The sequence below is a fragment of the Lathyrus oleraceus genome, chromosome 7 (assembly GCF_024323335.1).
Source record: "Lathyrus oleraceus cultivar Zhongwan6 chromosome 7, CAAS_Psat_ZW6_1.0, whole genome shotgun sequence".
Lineage (NCBI taxonomy): Eukaryota > Viridiplantae > Streptophyta > Magnoliopsida > Fabales > Fabaceae > Lathyrus > Lathyrus oleraceus.
The window spans coordinates 431624350-431640499 of record NC_066585.1 but is presented as its reverse complement, the minus strand read 5'-3'; positions in this window follow the sequence as shown (position 1 = coordinate 431640499).

The following is a 16150-nucleotide window of genomic DNA, read 5'->3' as shown; positions in this document are numbered from 1 at the left end:
GTACTCAGACTGAAGATTGTTCATGACTTATCTTTATTATTCCCAACAGGTGTCGTTGGCCCACGCGCCGCCTCAATTATCATTTTCCCTATTTCTGCCGATACTGACAGGCATGAAAGTTTTCGGTATTCAGACCGAAGTGGCATTCAGGCCAGTTTTCCGATGTTCAGATCAAAGAAGTTTCCGACGTTCAGATCGACGCAACTTGTGGCATTCTGGCCAAGTTTCCGGTATTCAGACCGAAGTGGCATTCAGGCCAGTTTTCTGATGTTCAGCTCAAAGAAGTTTCCGACATTCAGGTCGATGCAACTTGTGGCATTCAGGCCAAGTTTCTGGTATTCAGACCGAAGTGGCATTCAGGCCCGTTTCCTGGTGTTCAGACCGATGTTTTATAATCTAATATCTTCCGATGTTCAGATCGAAGAAGTTTCCGACATTCAGGTCAATGCAACTTGTGGCATTCAAGCCAGTTTTCCGGTATTCAGACCGAGGTGGCATTCAGGCCAGTTTCCCGGTGTTCAGACCGATGTTTGATAATCAAGTATCATCCGATGCTCAGATCAAAGTCATTTCCAGTATTCAGATTGATGAGCGACATTCAAGCCATGGTTATTTCTGTGTTACCATTTATTTTGGTATTCAGGCTAACATTCCTTGTTTCGGTGTTCAGACCGACTCTCACCGTACCAGACAGATTCTTTTTCAAGACCACCTCTTGGCCGATTCTGACAGGCATTGTTACTTCATTTTTTCACTTCAGTGTAAATTTTCGGGATTTTATCGTATTCAATCACTTGATACCTTGAAAGTGCGAAAGCCGTTGCTATATTCCTTTCGGGTTTCCAGTTGATTGAATAGGGACAACTGTAATACCCCAAAATTTACCCTTCATTTTTTCTGGAAGCATGGGATTATGTTTTACACTTCATTAACATCATATTAGGTCATACTCATTGCATACTGCATTAGTGAAATGGAGATCAGGTTTTGATCGATCACTCCTTAACAGAAGGAGCCCACACAAAGCAAGATTGAGAATTGGACTTCATTTTCTAAGTATACAAGTCTCAAGGGTCTCAGGGGGGTCCAAGTATCTTATTATGACCCTCAGTTCATCAGTGAAGGATTCAGAGCTATCAGAGTATTCATTTGGATTTAATCGGAAATTAGGGTTTCATGGATACTTGCAACAAGCAATGTTTGGTTGGAAGCAGAGGGGCTCATCCATGTCATGATTAAAGAGGCATCTTGGCCTCGGAAGATTCACAATTATCTCAGAAAGATCCATTGGCAATCAGTGCAATCAGTTCTTGATCATTTTGCCCTAAAACTAGGGTTTGGTATAAAATCAGTTTATTTATGATTCTTTGGGTGAAACTCTTTTCCATGGCCCTCCATATGTCCACAAGGGTCTACATACAAAAAATAAGCTCCTTATTTGAGCTAGAAGTGCTTCAATTGATCAATGGAATCGGGAATCAGAAAATTTGGGAAAAGTCAACTGTGGGGCTAGAAAAGTCAACTCCTGACATTTTGAGAGTGGAATCTCAAAATCCATGCCTAGGGGATCCTACTTGGGAAATTTGATCAAGGTTGGATCATGGATTCATCATTTAATCAGGAATTGGAAAAGTTACTTAATTTGGAAATGGTTGACTTTCCATTTAGGGCAAGTTTTCATGATCGTTGCACTCACTTTAAGCCCATTTTACATCAGAATAAAAGCTCGATTTGAAACTTTCTCCATCATGAAAGTTGTTCCTATTGTTCCAAGCTTTCTAGAGATATAAAGTTTGCTCCATTTGGATTAGAATTGAGAAAGTTATGCTTAGTTAAAGTGAGACATTTGTTTAGGACACTTAGAAAAATTTCTAAGTCCAAAATCTTCAAAATTTGTCCAGACTTCTTGGCCAGTTTTCTTGCACTTCAAGGAATTATTTCAAAATACTTTCTTCACAACAATTGTACCTTGCCATGTCCTCTTTCACATCCTTTTGGAATCATATCATTTGGATCCATGGTTTGAGATATACATTCATTTAAAGTGGGCACCATGACTTGATTTTCTAGGCAGATTTTGAGCCTGGCTAGCCCAATCAGATTTTCTAAGCATGCTGCACAAACCAGTCACGTTTTTTTACCTCTTTTGGCCATGCATTGGACATCCATTCACTTAAGTTTGGCCCAAAATAACAACATTTTACACCTCACTTCACACTTTTATTCTTATGGATAAATCACTTATTAAAAAGCCCATGAGAACACCTAATCCAACATATTTAAGAAGCTGAAACCCTAACCCTAAAGGAGCATCGGAATTTCGTGGCAACGAGGCAAAGCTTCATCATATATCAGATTCCATTTCACTTCTATTTTCCATTAGGTAATCATCTCTTCCATGGCCATGTTTTGATATATCTACGCTTGCTTACCATGTTCATCACCATTAATCCTTCCATTTTCGTATTTCTTTTTCTTATTTAAAATATTTTCTTCGTCCATAAAATTACCCAAAAATATTTTAAACTTTTATTAACATTTTATTTAATTTTATATAATTTTTATTTTCATTTTTTTTAATATGAATATATTTTTTTAATTATTTATTCTAAATGGTCCATTTTAACACACTTTTTTTTATTGATTTTATTTTTATGACTTAAAATTATTTTTAGCGTTTGATTTTTGGGATGAAGGTTGACCACTGTCTCCTGGTCAACCTGAGCTTTTCTTGGAATTTTATTTCACATTTTCAATTTATTTTGGATTTATTTTTGACCTAGTTTGGTTGGTTGACTTTTAGTATGACTTCTGTTTTATTTTAATTAATTGATGTACCAATTTTCATTATTTTTAAAATCTTTTTGGGGGATGATGATGTCCTGACCCCACCTTATTAAGTTTAATGTTTCATAATTTTCTTGATTAATTTGCTATTTATTTGTTATTTTTTAAGTTGACTTGAATTTTCAGTTGACTTCTTTATGATCGATGTTTGACTTAGGGATTGCTTATGGCAATTGAAGAGATCTTTTGATCCTCCCTTGTTCATCTCATATGCCATGTATTAGACGTCTTTTACCTTGATTTTATTTGGTCCTTACCTCATTTCCTGATTAAATTATTCAGTGGACCCTTCGTGTGCATATTTTCATCTATTTGATTCGTCTGTTATCTTTTATACTTGTTTCTCTCATTCATGCTTTCTATTTCTTGATTATTCAACATGTTCATACTCCCATGCATTGTTTAAATGCTCCATTATTTGATTCTTTGATTTGATTATATATTGTTTATTTATCCGATCTGATTGATAATTGTTGCCTACTTGTATGATGTATGACGCATATATTCTTATTGTTTGTTTGCCATGAACAATCCCCATTCATAACAAATGTACGCCTCTCCCATAAAGTGTATAATATTTATTTCTTTATTTCTTTATTCACCTGTTAATATAAGAATTAAAACGAACATCCGATAACCATTTCAAAATAAGATCAAAAGCTCGATCCAACGTCGAGTAATCATTTTCAAAACTTAACAGAACCAGCACACATTCATCCATCCTCTTGTAAGTCGATTGCCTCGGGCATCGCCATCTACCTGTAACTCGATTGCCTCCGGCATCGCCATCTACCATTATCCGTAACTCCTCTCCGCGCTCCATCCATCGACTCTTGTTCCGTTTAGGTAGCACCCATTAGGTAGAACCCTTTGTATGATAACATAGGTAGAATTCCCCTATTCTTTGCATGCTAACATTAGGTAGATGTTCGCCTTTGTAAATACTAACACATAGGTCCATATTGCATGACAACTCTAGACCAGAGCTTCCCCACTTTTAGACCTTCCATGCGTCTCCGATCTTGTGGCATGTCAGTCTGTTCTATTGCAAAGAGGTAACCGCCTAAGACTCGATTCAGCGAGCTGCGACACCTACTACTAGGACGTTGAACACACTGCCCACCCTCCTTTGACACGACTGGTGTCCTCTTTTGTAAGTCCATGTTCAGATGGCAATCCTTAACCCCTAGTTAGCCAAACTACGTTTTGCTCTGATTCTCATTCCAGATGAGATACGTAGGCATAACACCCGACATGTTACCGAGCACACTTCTCTTTAACCCATAGGTAGCCGAGCGACGAAGACTCTGATTCTCATACTCAGATGAGATACATAGGCAGTGGATGCGACATCCTTGCGAGTCATTTTCTTTTAACCTTCCTTTTAGTAAATAGTACTTTAGATATACCTACACCCTTTAGACTAGAACAACACTTATGAAAAGGGCTCCCTAGGAGTACCTAGGATATTTTGGGTGCTTAAAACCTTCCCATTGCATAACCAACCCCCTTACCCAGATCTCTGACATTTTTACTAGTTTTTGATTCGATAAAACTTTTAGGTTTTTGTTCGCTTTCTAACCAATCCTTTGGATAAATAGAAGTACGGTGGCGACTCGACTTGTATGGTTTACCTTGGATTTAGTCAATATCTCTAATGGTAACGAATACCCTGCTACACAAGTATATTGAGAGATACATGGAATCGAAATTTGAGGTGCATGAACTGAGTTGCTTCGAGTTGACCTCAAAGCAACTCAATCTTCTTGCCTACATTGGTAGGACTTCAGACAACCAAAAAATCAATAGAATTGAGAAAGAATTTGAGAGAATAGAAGAGTTCAAAATTTCTGAAAAATACCTCCAATGTAGGTCTGGGTTCGATGGATCTTGATCTTTCTTGTGCTTGGACTCACTCCACTTGCTTGTAGGAGAAGGATTGAATGGTTAAAAAGCTATGGATTCCTGGAGAATTGAATTCCAAAGCAGTGGAGATTCAAGCTCAAATTCAAGATAATTTTTCATGCTTATACTTTGAGAACTGAGGGTTTGAAATGGGGGATCAAAGCTGGCGCGATTGTGTTTGAATTTCTGAGGAATTGAGTTCTATTTATAGCTGAAATGGTTGATAATTGCACACTCACATTCAGTTTCCAATTTTGGCAAATGGTGATGCAATGGTGCATGGGCGTGCATAGGCCCATGAAGTGATTGTTTGAGGTCCATAATTGAAGATCAGATGCTCTGAAGTAAGCTTGGATTGCAAGGCAAATGCACATTGATGTTTGAAGCTTGATCCTTGCCAAGTGATGTCACTCTGTTTAAGCCATGCGCAGCCTCTGCATTTCTTGTCCAAAATGATTGAATTCGAGCTCTTTGGAAAGGTGAGATCAAGAGGAACAACTTTCATGTTCAAGACTTTTTCATTTGGAGCTTGGAACATGGAGAAATTTGAGGTGGAATTTTGGAAAAGTTTGACATATCAAAATTTTTCTAAGTGTCAAGCCTTATGTCTCAATTCCACCTTGCTTAACTTTTTCTATGAGCTTCAAATGAGAAAGGTGTCTCCATCAAAGTTGTAGCTCTATCAAAGACCTTCAAAATGGTAACCAATTCCATGTCATTTGGATTTGAAATGTTAGAGTTATGCATTTTTGAAGTTTGGGAAAATCACTTGATCAATGGTATAGGTCAAAAGTGACCTATAATGTAACCTCATATCACATGCTAAAAAAATGTGAACTAACTCCCACTCCAAACATAAAAGTTGAATTAGACACATTAAATTTGATTGTGCAACTTGGAAATCTTTCATCTCATAAAAATTGAGAAAGTTATGGCCTTCGGAAGTTGACTTTCAAATTAGGGTTTAGACAAAATGACCTATAGTTGTTTGGAATGTCATTTAGAGTATGTTTGCTCTTGGAATCATTTCCATATGGTGAAAATTGTAGGACATAGGGTCTAGGGAGACCCAGTTTTGATTAGATGAATTCATCTGGCCAACCACCATCAACCAACTTGCTAATTTCCAATTCTCTTGACTTTCTTGGCTTATGGTAGATAGTATATGCATAATATGATGAAATTTCCCTTGATAAATTTGATCAATTGGTGAGATAGCTTGTTGGAGAAGTTACTTAAGATACCCAGTCAAACTAGGGTTTCCAAGGCAAATCACCCTCAAACTCTTGAAGAAAACTTGATCAATATATCATGAAGAGATGATTGGGCTCATATATGATGTTCATAACCATTCTTGAATCAATTCTTGGTTGTGCTCTTTGTTCATGAGGGTCTCAAACCCTAGATGTGATCTTGATGAATCAATGAGATCATGCCCTACCTACAAAAGAGTTAGGCAAATGCAAAGACATATTTTTGGTTATTTGGTTAGTAAAATGATAAAATACAAGTATGATACAATCACAAAGTGCTTGGTGATCTCTCCCAAAACAAACTCAATGAAAGAGGGGTAAGGAGGATGCCAAGGCATGATCCCAATGCTAATGCTTATGATGAAATTGCATGAGGGATCTTAGGGTCAAAATTGGGGTCTTATAGATGCCTCTATTTAAGGACATTCTAACTGAAGAGGTGAAGGTTAAAATCTTTGGCTCGACTCAGTAGAATGGGCTTAAATAACAACATAGAGAACAAATTTTTGTCCCTAAGAGACCTCATTATGCATATGATGTGAATGAAAAAGTTAATGCTCTGTGGGGAAATATTGCCACAAAGGAAAAAGAAATCAGAGAGACCTAAAGTCCACAGGAGTATAGTGCTTTCCGTAAGGAAAACTCACTGGGGAGATAGAGACTCTAGGGGAAAAAGGAGTTATGCGTAGGCCAGGCTACAACTTAAAACTACTGTGGAACTAGAGGGATTCCATGCAAACATGGAAAGACTCAGTCGGGGAAACAAAAACATCTGCAGGGGATACAAATAAGTCAAGATAAAACTGTGGTACTCGACTCGTGCAGGGGAAAGCGATTTCACTAAGGAAATGTGCACTCAACTCAACTGGGGAGAAAAAGAATTCAACATAGGAGGAGCAAAAATTTATTATCTACTACCTATTACTGGGTAAGGAGATAATAAAACTCTGACAGAGAGAACATCCGTCATCGGTTAGGATGAACATATCAAGGATGACTCGCTGGGGATCGCCAGGAGGGGAAATTCATTACCGGTTACTGGGCAAGAATAGCCTTGCTGGGGAAAACTGCAGAAAATAGGATTTACAACTACCAGTTACTGGGCAGAAGACCAAGGGTGAGAGTATCCGTCATCGGTTAGGATGAACATATCAAGGATAAACTCGACAGGGAAGAAAATCCAGCACCGGTTAAGGTGAACATATCAAGGATTGACTTGGCTTAGAATGTCAAGGAGGATATCCGTCATCGGTTAGGATGAACATATCAAGGATATACCAACTGAAAAAAAGGGGAGGAATTACATCTATCGAAAGCTGGATAGAAAACTGTCGGAGAGAGAATCTGTCCCCTGTTAGGATGAACATACCAAGGATTATCTCTACGAGGGGACAAAATAGGATTTACAACTACCGGTTACTGGGTTGAAGACCTATCAAAGAGAAAATCCGTCATCAGTTAAGATGAACATATCAAGGATAACCTCTGAAAAGGGGAGCAAAACGAGGGATTACATCTATCAGTTACTGGATAGAATACCAATGAAGAGAAAATCCGTCACTGGTTAAAGTGAACATATCAAGGATTGAATCTGCACAGGGGAAAAGTAGGATTTACAACTTCCGGTTACTGGGTAGAAAAGCAAAAGGAGAAGAAAACCCGTCATCGGTTAAGATGAATATATCAAGGATTAACTCTCTGAGGAACAAAATAGAGATTACAACTACATTTTTACTGGGTAGAATACCAGAAGTGAGAATATCCGTCACTGGTTAAAATGAACATATCAAGGATAGACTCCTGCGGGGGAAAGAAAGATATCCGTCACCTGTTAAGATGAACATATCAAGGATACTTTTGTCGGGTATTGGGCAAGAAGTAACAAACTGCAAACTAAGAAGTATATTACCAGTTACTGGGTAGTAGACTCTTAGGGGACCAAAGTATCCATCTAGGTAAGAGCTAGAAAGAAAACTGTCAATCAAAACTCAACCCATTGAGGATATAACTCAAGTGGAGTAATTCCATCCAGAAAAATTTACTGGAGAGGAAACTGAAATAACAACCATCCACGAGGAAACAAACTCAGTGGGGAAATAGAGAAAGGTTAAAGTCTTTCTGCCTAAGGGGCTGACACTCTACAATTGAGAGAGGACAGACACCTGATTTAGTATTGGGATAAAGTACCGCCATGACAGAGAATGAAAATCTCAAACAAATCAAACATGCAGGATATGCAAATCATGGAATTGTATGAATGTATATGTATATGTATATATGATGATTATGATGACAAAACGATCACAAAGGATATAGAGGTGTCGCAGAGAACAGAGAGATCAACAGCCGGTACAATCCTCGGTCAATCCACAAAATATTGAGACAACAGCTGGAGAACAGAGAGATCAACATCCCAAGGGCTCAACCCTAGTTGAGGACGGAGGATATCTGCTGCGGACGAAACATCCAATCTGTGGGGAATTTTAGGTCAACACCATAAAAATAGGAGACAACCCTACAGAGAAATAAATCAACAAAAGCTGCTTAGAGACCAGGAGGAAACTCTAACTGCTAAGGAAATACGAACTCCGCTGGGGAAGGCCAAAACTCTGTCGGGGACAAGGACACGCCGCAGGGTATCTGAATCAACCACCTCAGCTGGGGATGAGGCAAGGAATTCCACTGAGGATCAAACACTCCACCGAGGAATTGAATCAACACAAACGTCTAGGGATACCACAAGGGTTAACTGCTTGGGGAACCTCTGATGCTTCACACTTAAGGACTTGCTGCTTACTGAAATGCGGTTGATATTCCTTTTACTTGCTTTGGAAAAATTCTTGCTTTTATATATTAAAGAAAACTTGATTTTGATTTAAAAGTTTAATTTCAAAATGATCATAGTAAAATTTAAAACTATTGGCTGAAGTAAATAAGAGTAGAATCAATGGGATAAAAGGTCAACTTTATTTAATAGAATGGTAGTCTGTAAATGACAAGACTCCATAGATTTTACAAAGTTGAAAATGGTAACTTACACAGAAAAGGTTACATTGAATACAAATGATCCTTAATCCTTCTACCAACTCTTGATATCCACTGTACTCTTGGCCGCTACTAGGATGATGAACTGATGTCAACCCTTATGCTCAAATAAGTCTTCAAAATCACTGAAGATCAGCAGAATGCAGTTACTTGCCATAATCCCTAATTTTTGCATAAGTTGCCCCAAGGAGGGGTACTCAACTTATCGGGAAATTCTTTCTGTTTTATGTCTCTAATTTTTGCCTGGATCGCCCTTTCAGGTTTTCAATCCACCGAGACGCTCATTTTTTCCTAAGCCGCCCTTTCGGGTTTTCAACTTAGCGAGCCGTTCTTTTCTTTTTAGGCGAAGTATTTCTTGACTGCCTCTACGTTCACAGGACGAGTGAACTCTTCACCATCCATAGTTGTAAGAATCAATGCACCGCCTGAAAAGGCTCTCTTAACAACATATGGGCCTTCATAATTGGGAGTCCATTTCCTATGGAATCCGACTTGAACAATAAAATCATCTTGAGCACAAGGTCACCTTGTGTGAACACTCGAGGTTTAACCTTCTTATCAAAAGCTTTCTTCATTATTTGCTGGTACAATTGACCATGACACATGGTAGTTAATCTCTTCTCTTCAATCAAATTCAACTGATCAAACCTGGTCTGACACCATTCAGCTTCAATCAACTTGGCTTCCATGAGCACACACAATTAAGGAATCTCAACCTCTACGGGGATCACTACTTCCATACCATACACGAGAGAGAAAGGGGTTGCCCCTGTTGAAGTGCAGACGGATGTACGACACCCATGTAAAGCAAATGGGAGTATCTCATGCCAATCCTTATACGTGACAACCATCTTCTGGATAATCTTCTTGATGTTCTTATTCGCAACTTCAACAACCCCATTCATCTTGGGTCTATAGGGAGAAGAATCATGATGTGCAAACAAAGAGCTTCCACCATATTGTTATTCAAGTTTGATCCATTGTCAGTAATGATATTACTTGGCACACCATAACGACATATGATCTGATTCTTGATAAACCTTACAACAACTTACTTAGTTACATTTGCATATGATGCCGCTTCAACCCATTTTGTGAAATAATCAATTGCCACTAAAATGAAACGATGTCCATTCGAACCTTTGGGCTCAATCATCCCAATCATATCAATTCCCCACATGGAGAAAGGCCATGGGGAAGAGATAACATTCAATAGTGTCGGAGGAACATGAATCTTATCAGCATAAATTTGACACTTGTGGAATTTCTTCACAAATTTGCAAAAGTCAGATTCCATTGTCAGCCAATAGTAACCTGCTCGCAACATCTTCTTTGCCATTTCATGTCCAAATGAATGAGTACCAAAGGAACCTACATGCACTTCAGCCATCAACAAGTCTGCTTCGTGTCTATCCACGCATTTGAGCAGAACCATGTCAAAGTTTCTCTTGCATAGTATATCACCATTCAAGTAGAAATTACCGGCTAATCTTCTCAAAGTCATCTTATATTTCAAAGATTCCCCAGGCGGGTAGATCTGACTTTGGAAGAAACATTTGATGTCGTAGTACCATGGCTTCTCGTCTTTGATCTCTTCAATAGTAAACATATGAGTTGGCCTATCAAGACGCATCACAGATAAATTCGGAACTTCATTCCAATATTTCACTAGGATCATTGATGCCAATGTTTCAAGAGCATCTGCCATCCGGTTTTCATCTTGAGGGATATGATGAAACTCAACCTTTGTAAAGAAAGTTGAAATCCTCCTCGCATAATCTCTATATGGTATCAAACCGGGTTGATTTATTTCCCATTCTCCTTTGATTTGATTCACAACCAAAGCTGAATCACCGAAGACATCCAAATACTTCATTCTGAGATTCATGGCCTCTTCAAGCCCCATAATGCAAGCTTCATATTCTACCATGTTGTTTGTACACTTGAAAGTCAATCTAGCTGTAAATGGTAGATGCGTGCCTTGAGGAGTAATAATCACTGCCCCAATGCCATTTCCATATTGATTAACAACTCCATCAAATACCATGCCCCAACGGGAACCAGGTTCTGGCCCTTCTTCAAGCAATGGTTCATCACAATCTTTCATTTTCAAGTACAAAATCTCTTCATCAGGAAAATCATACTGTACTGACTGGTAATCTTCAATTGGTTGGTGAGCCAAATGGTCAGCCAAGATACTACCTTTGATCACTTTCTGAGATCGGTATTCGATATCATACTCTGATAACAACATCTGCCAACAGGAAATTCTCCCAATTAAAGCAGGCTTATCCAAAATATACTTGATTGGATCCATTTTGGATATCAACCAAGTGGTATGATTCAACATATACTGACGCAGACGCTTAGCAGCCCAAGCCAATGCACAACAAGTCTTCTCAAGCATTGAATACCGAGTCTCACAGTCGGTGAACTTCTTACCGAGGTAGTAAATTGCAAATTCTTTCTTCCTAGTCTCATCTTGCTGACCAAGAACACAACCCATACTATCTTCAAGCACAGTCAAATACATGATCATTGGTCTTCCTTCAACATGGGGAGACGAAATCGGAGGTTCAAGCAGATATTCTTTGATACTGTCAAAAGCTTTCTGGCAATCTTCGGCCCAATCACAAGACTGATCTTTCTGAAGAAGCTTGAACATAGGCGCACATGTGGCAGTCATGTGGGAAATGAATCTGGAAATATAAATCAAGTGGACGAGAAAACCTCTGATTTGCTTCTCAGTTTTGGGCGCAGGCATCTCTTGTATTGCTTTGACCTTGCCATGATCAACTTCAGTACCCTTCTCACTGACAATAAAGCCCAATAACTTACCAGAACGAACACCAAAAGTACACCTATTGGGATTCAAGCGGAGTTTATACTTCCTCAAACACTGGAATAGCTTGAACAAATGCTTAACACGTTCCTCTTCATCAATCGATTTAGAAATCATGTGATCGACATATACTTCGAACTCTTTATGCATCATATCATGAAAAAGAGTAGTCATTGCTCTATGGTAAGTTGCACCAACATTCTTTAGACCGGAAGGCATCACTCTATAACAGAATGTTCCCTAGGGTGTAATGAATGTCGTCTTCTCCATATCTTCGGGTGCCATCTTGATCTGATTATATCTGGAAAATCCATTCATAAACAAAAAGACTTTGAATTTTAGCAGTATTATCTACCAATATATCAATGAGTGGCAGAGGGAAATCATCTTTAAGACTGGCTTTATTCAAATCTCTATAGTCGACACACATGCGAACTTTTCCATCTTTCTTCGGCACATGCACAATATTGGCCACCCATTGCGGATACTCAGTTGTCATAAGAAAATCGACATCAATCTACTTCTGAACTTCCTCTTTGATTTTCAAACCATATCAGGATGCGTTCTTCTCAACTTCTGCTTGACTGGCGGTCATTCTGGCTTCAACGACAATCTATGCTTCACAATCTCAGAATCCAACCCAGGCATGTCTTGATAGGACCAATCAAACACACCTGAATATTCTCGAAGAAGATCAATCAACCCCTTCTTAGCATTTGGACACAATCGAAACCCAATCTTGACTTCCTTCACATCATCTTCGGAACCCAACTTGACTAGCTCAATCTTCTCTTCAAACGGCTGAATAATCTTTTCATCTTGCTCAAGAAGATGAGACAATTCCTCACTCACTTCTACATCACTTTCCTCCTCGGCCTCAAACACAGGGAATTCAAAATTTGGAGAAGGAGAAGGATCATTATATTCAATGGGGTTAGGAACCAACCTGCATAATTATTTGATATTTTGATTTTAGAGAAGTGAACTTGTGACCAAATATTATGCATATGGACAATTATATTGTTTATTTATGTTTTTTTTGTGATTACCATTTTCAGAATAAAGCAAAAAGTAAAAATAAACATCAAAGATGTGGATGAATAGAATTAATTTTATTGATGATCAATTTAAAATGCCCAAACAATGTTCAATTTTTCAATCAACTAGCATTAGGACTTTGAGATGTCATAGGCCAAATGGAATGAATGAATTAAGAAGAGGAATGAGATGAAGTGGGAATGGGATGAATGGAATCTCAAATTGGTCAAAGGAGGACTTTTACCAAATTAATATCGTTCATTCATTTTGGGAGATGGAATGTACATTCCATCAATCCCCTAAATCCAATGATATTAACTTGACAAAGTCAAATCAAGCTTGACCAAGGCCCAACAACAATAAGGAAACTCATACAAGTCAATACAAATGGTCAACAACATTTAATTGACATTTATTCAATTAAAAATAATAAAATAATGCATTTAAATCAAATATGTTTTGTCCAATTCCTAAAATCTCATCAAAACACCAAAGAAATGGCCATGAGATTTATCATAGGTCAAAAAAGGTCAAAGGACCTTGGAGAAAAAATCTCACAATTTTTGGACATTTAAATTTTTTTTAAACAATTAAAAACAAATGCAAAATCAATTAATTCATGAAAAATATTAAAAATGATCCAAAAAATAATTTTAATCCAGAATATCAAAGAGAAAAATATTTGAATTTTTTTGGTGAAAGTCCCATATTTTTTGGATCAATATTGAATTTAATATGAATTATTGAAGAAAATGAAATTAAAATAAAAATTCAGAAAATCTAAATTTCGTGGACCATCAGATCTCCCTTATTAATTGAGGTGGCAAATCAGATGGTCCCTAGCGCGCTATCCACCATGGACCTTAGTCAGCGCGTGGAAAATTTGGTAATCAAAAGGGACGCACGAGATTAGAAAAAAACACATGGATCCCGTGGTTCAGATGCTAGCCAACTCATCGCCGGAGCCAGAGCTCCGGTCATCTTCTCCGGTGGACCTCACGGGACTGATCCACCATGAACCATCACCATAATGAAAAACAAGGACATGATCTTGAAGAAAAAATGACACTGAGCTCGAATCTGACCTCCATTCACTCCAATTCAAGTATATTGAGAGATACATGGAAATGAAATTTGAGGTGCATGAACTGAGTTGCTTCGATTTGACCTCAAAGCAACTCAATCTTCTTGCCTACATTGGTAGGACTTCATACAACCAAAGAATCAATAGAATTGAGCAAGAATTTGAGAGAATCAAAGAGTTCAAAATTTCTGAAAAATACCTTCAATGTAGGTCTGGGTTCGATGGATCTTGATCTTGCTTGTGCTTGGACTCACTCCACTTGCTTGTAGGAGAAGGATTGAATGGTTAAAAAGCTATGGATTCCTGGAGAATTGAATTCCAAAGCAGTGGAGATTCAAGCTCCAATTCAAGAGAATTTTTCAGGCTTATCCTTTGAGAACTGAGGGTTTGAAATGGGGGATCAAAGATGGCGCGATTGTGTGTGAATTTTTGAGCAATTGAAGTTCTATTTATAGCTGAAATGGTTGATAATTGCACACTCACATTCACTTTCCAATTTTGGCAAATGGTGATGCAATGGTGCATGGGCGTGCATAGGCCCATGAAGTGATTGTTTGAGGTCCATAATCGAAGATCAGATGCTCTGAAGTAAGCTTGGATTGCAAGGCAAATGCACATTAATGTTTGAAGCTTGATCCTTGCCAAGTGATGTCACTCTGTTTAAGCCATGCGCATCCTATGCATTTCTTGTCCAAAATGAATGAAATTGAGCTCTTTGGAAAGGTGAGATCAAGAGGAACAACTTTAATGTTCAAGACTTTTATATTTGGAGCTTGGAAGTTGGAGAAATTTGAGGTGAAATTTGGAAATTTTTGACATATCAAATTTTTTCTAAGTGTCAAGCCATATGTCTCAATATTCCACCTTGCTTAACTTTTTCTATGAGCTTCAAATGAGAAACGTGTATTCATAAAAGTTGTAGCTCTCTCAAATACATTCAAAATGGTAACCAATTTCATGTCATTTGGATTTGAAATGATAGAGTTATGCATTTTTGAAGTTTGGAAAAATCCCTTGATCAATGGTATAGGTCAAAAGTGACCTATAATGTAACCTCATATCACATGCTCAAAAAATGTAAATTAACTCCCACTCCAAACATAAAAGTTGAAGTATACACATTGAATTTCATTCTACACCTTGGAAATCTTGTATCTCATAAAAATTCAGAAAGTTATGGCCTCGGGAAGTTGACTTTCAAATTAGGGTTTAGACAAAATGACCTATAATGTTTCAACATAGAAAATGATTTTCAAAGAAAACATATCTCTAGGTCTCAACATGAAAGTTGTTTGGAATGTAATTTAGAGTATGTTTGATCTTGGAATCATTTCCATATGGTGAAAATTGTAGGACATAGGGTCTAGGGAGACCCAGTTTTGATAAGATGAATTCATCTGGCCAACCACCATCAACCAACTTGCTAATTTCCAATTCTCTTGACTTTCTTGGATCATGGTAGATAATATATGCATAATATGATGAAATTTGAAGTGTCCTTTGAGAAATTTGATCAATTGGTGAGATAGCTTGTTTGCGAAGTTACTTAAGATATCCAGTCAAACTAGGATTTCCAAGGCAAATCACCCTCAAACTCTTGAAGAAAACTTGACCAATATATCATGAAGAGATAATTGGGACTCATATATGATGTTCATAACCATTCTTGAATCAATTCTTGGTTGTGCTCTTTGTTCATGGGGTCTCAAACCCTAGATGTGATCTTGATGAATCAATGAGATCATGCCCTACCTACAAAAGAGTTAGGCAAATGCAAATACATATTTTTGGTTATTTGGTTAGTAAAATGATAAAATAAAAGTATGATACAATCACAAAGTGCTTGGTGATCTCTCCCAAAACAAACCAAATGAAAGAGGGGTAAGGAGGATGCCAAGGCATGATCCCAATGCTAATGCTTATGATGAAATTGTATGAGGGATCTTAGGGTCAAAATTGGGGTCTTATAGATGCCCCTATTTAAGGACATTCTAATTGAAGAGGTGAAGGTTAAAATCTTCGGCTCGACTCAGTAGAATGGGCTTAAATAACAACATAGAGAACAAATTTTTGTCCCTAAGAGACCTCATGATGCATATGATGTGAATGCAAAAGTTAATGCTCTGTGGGGAAATA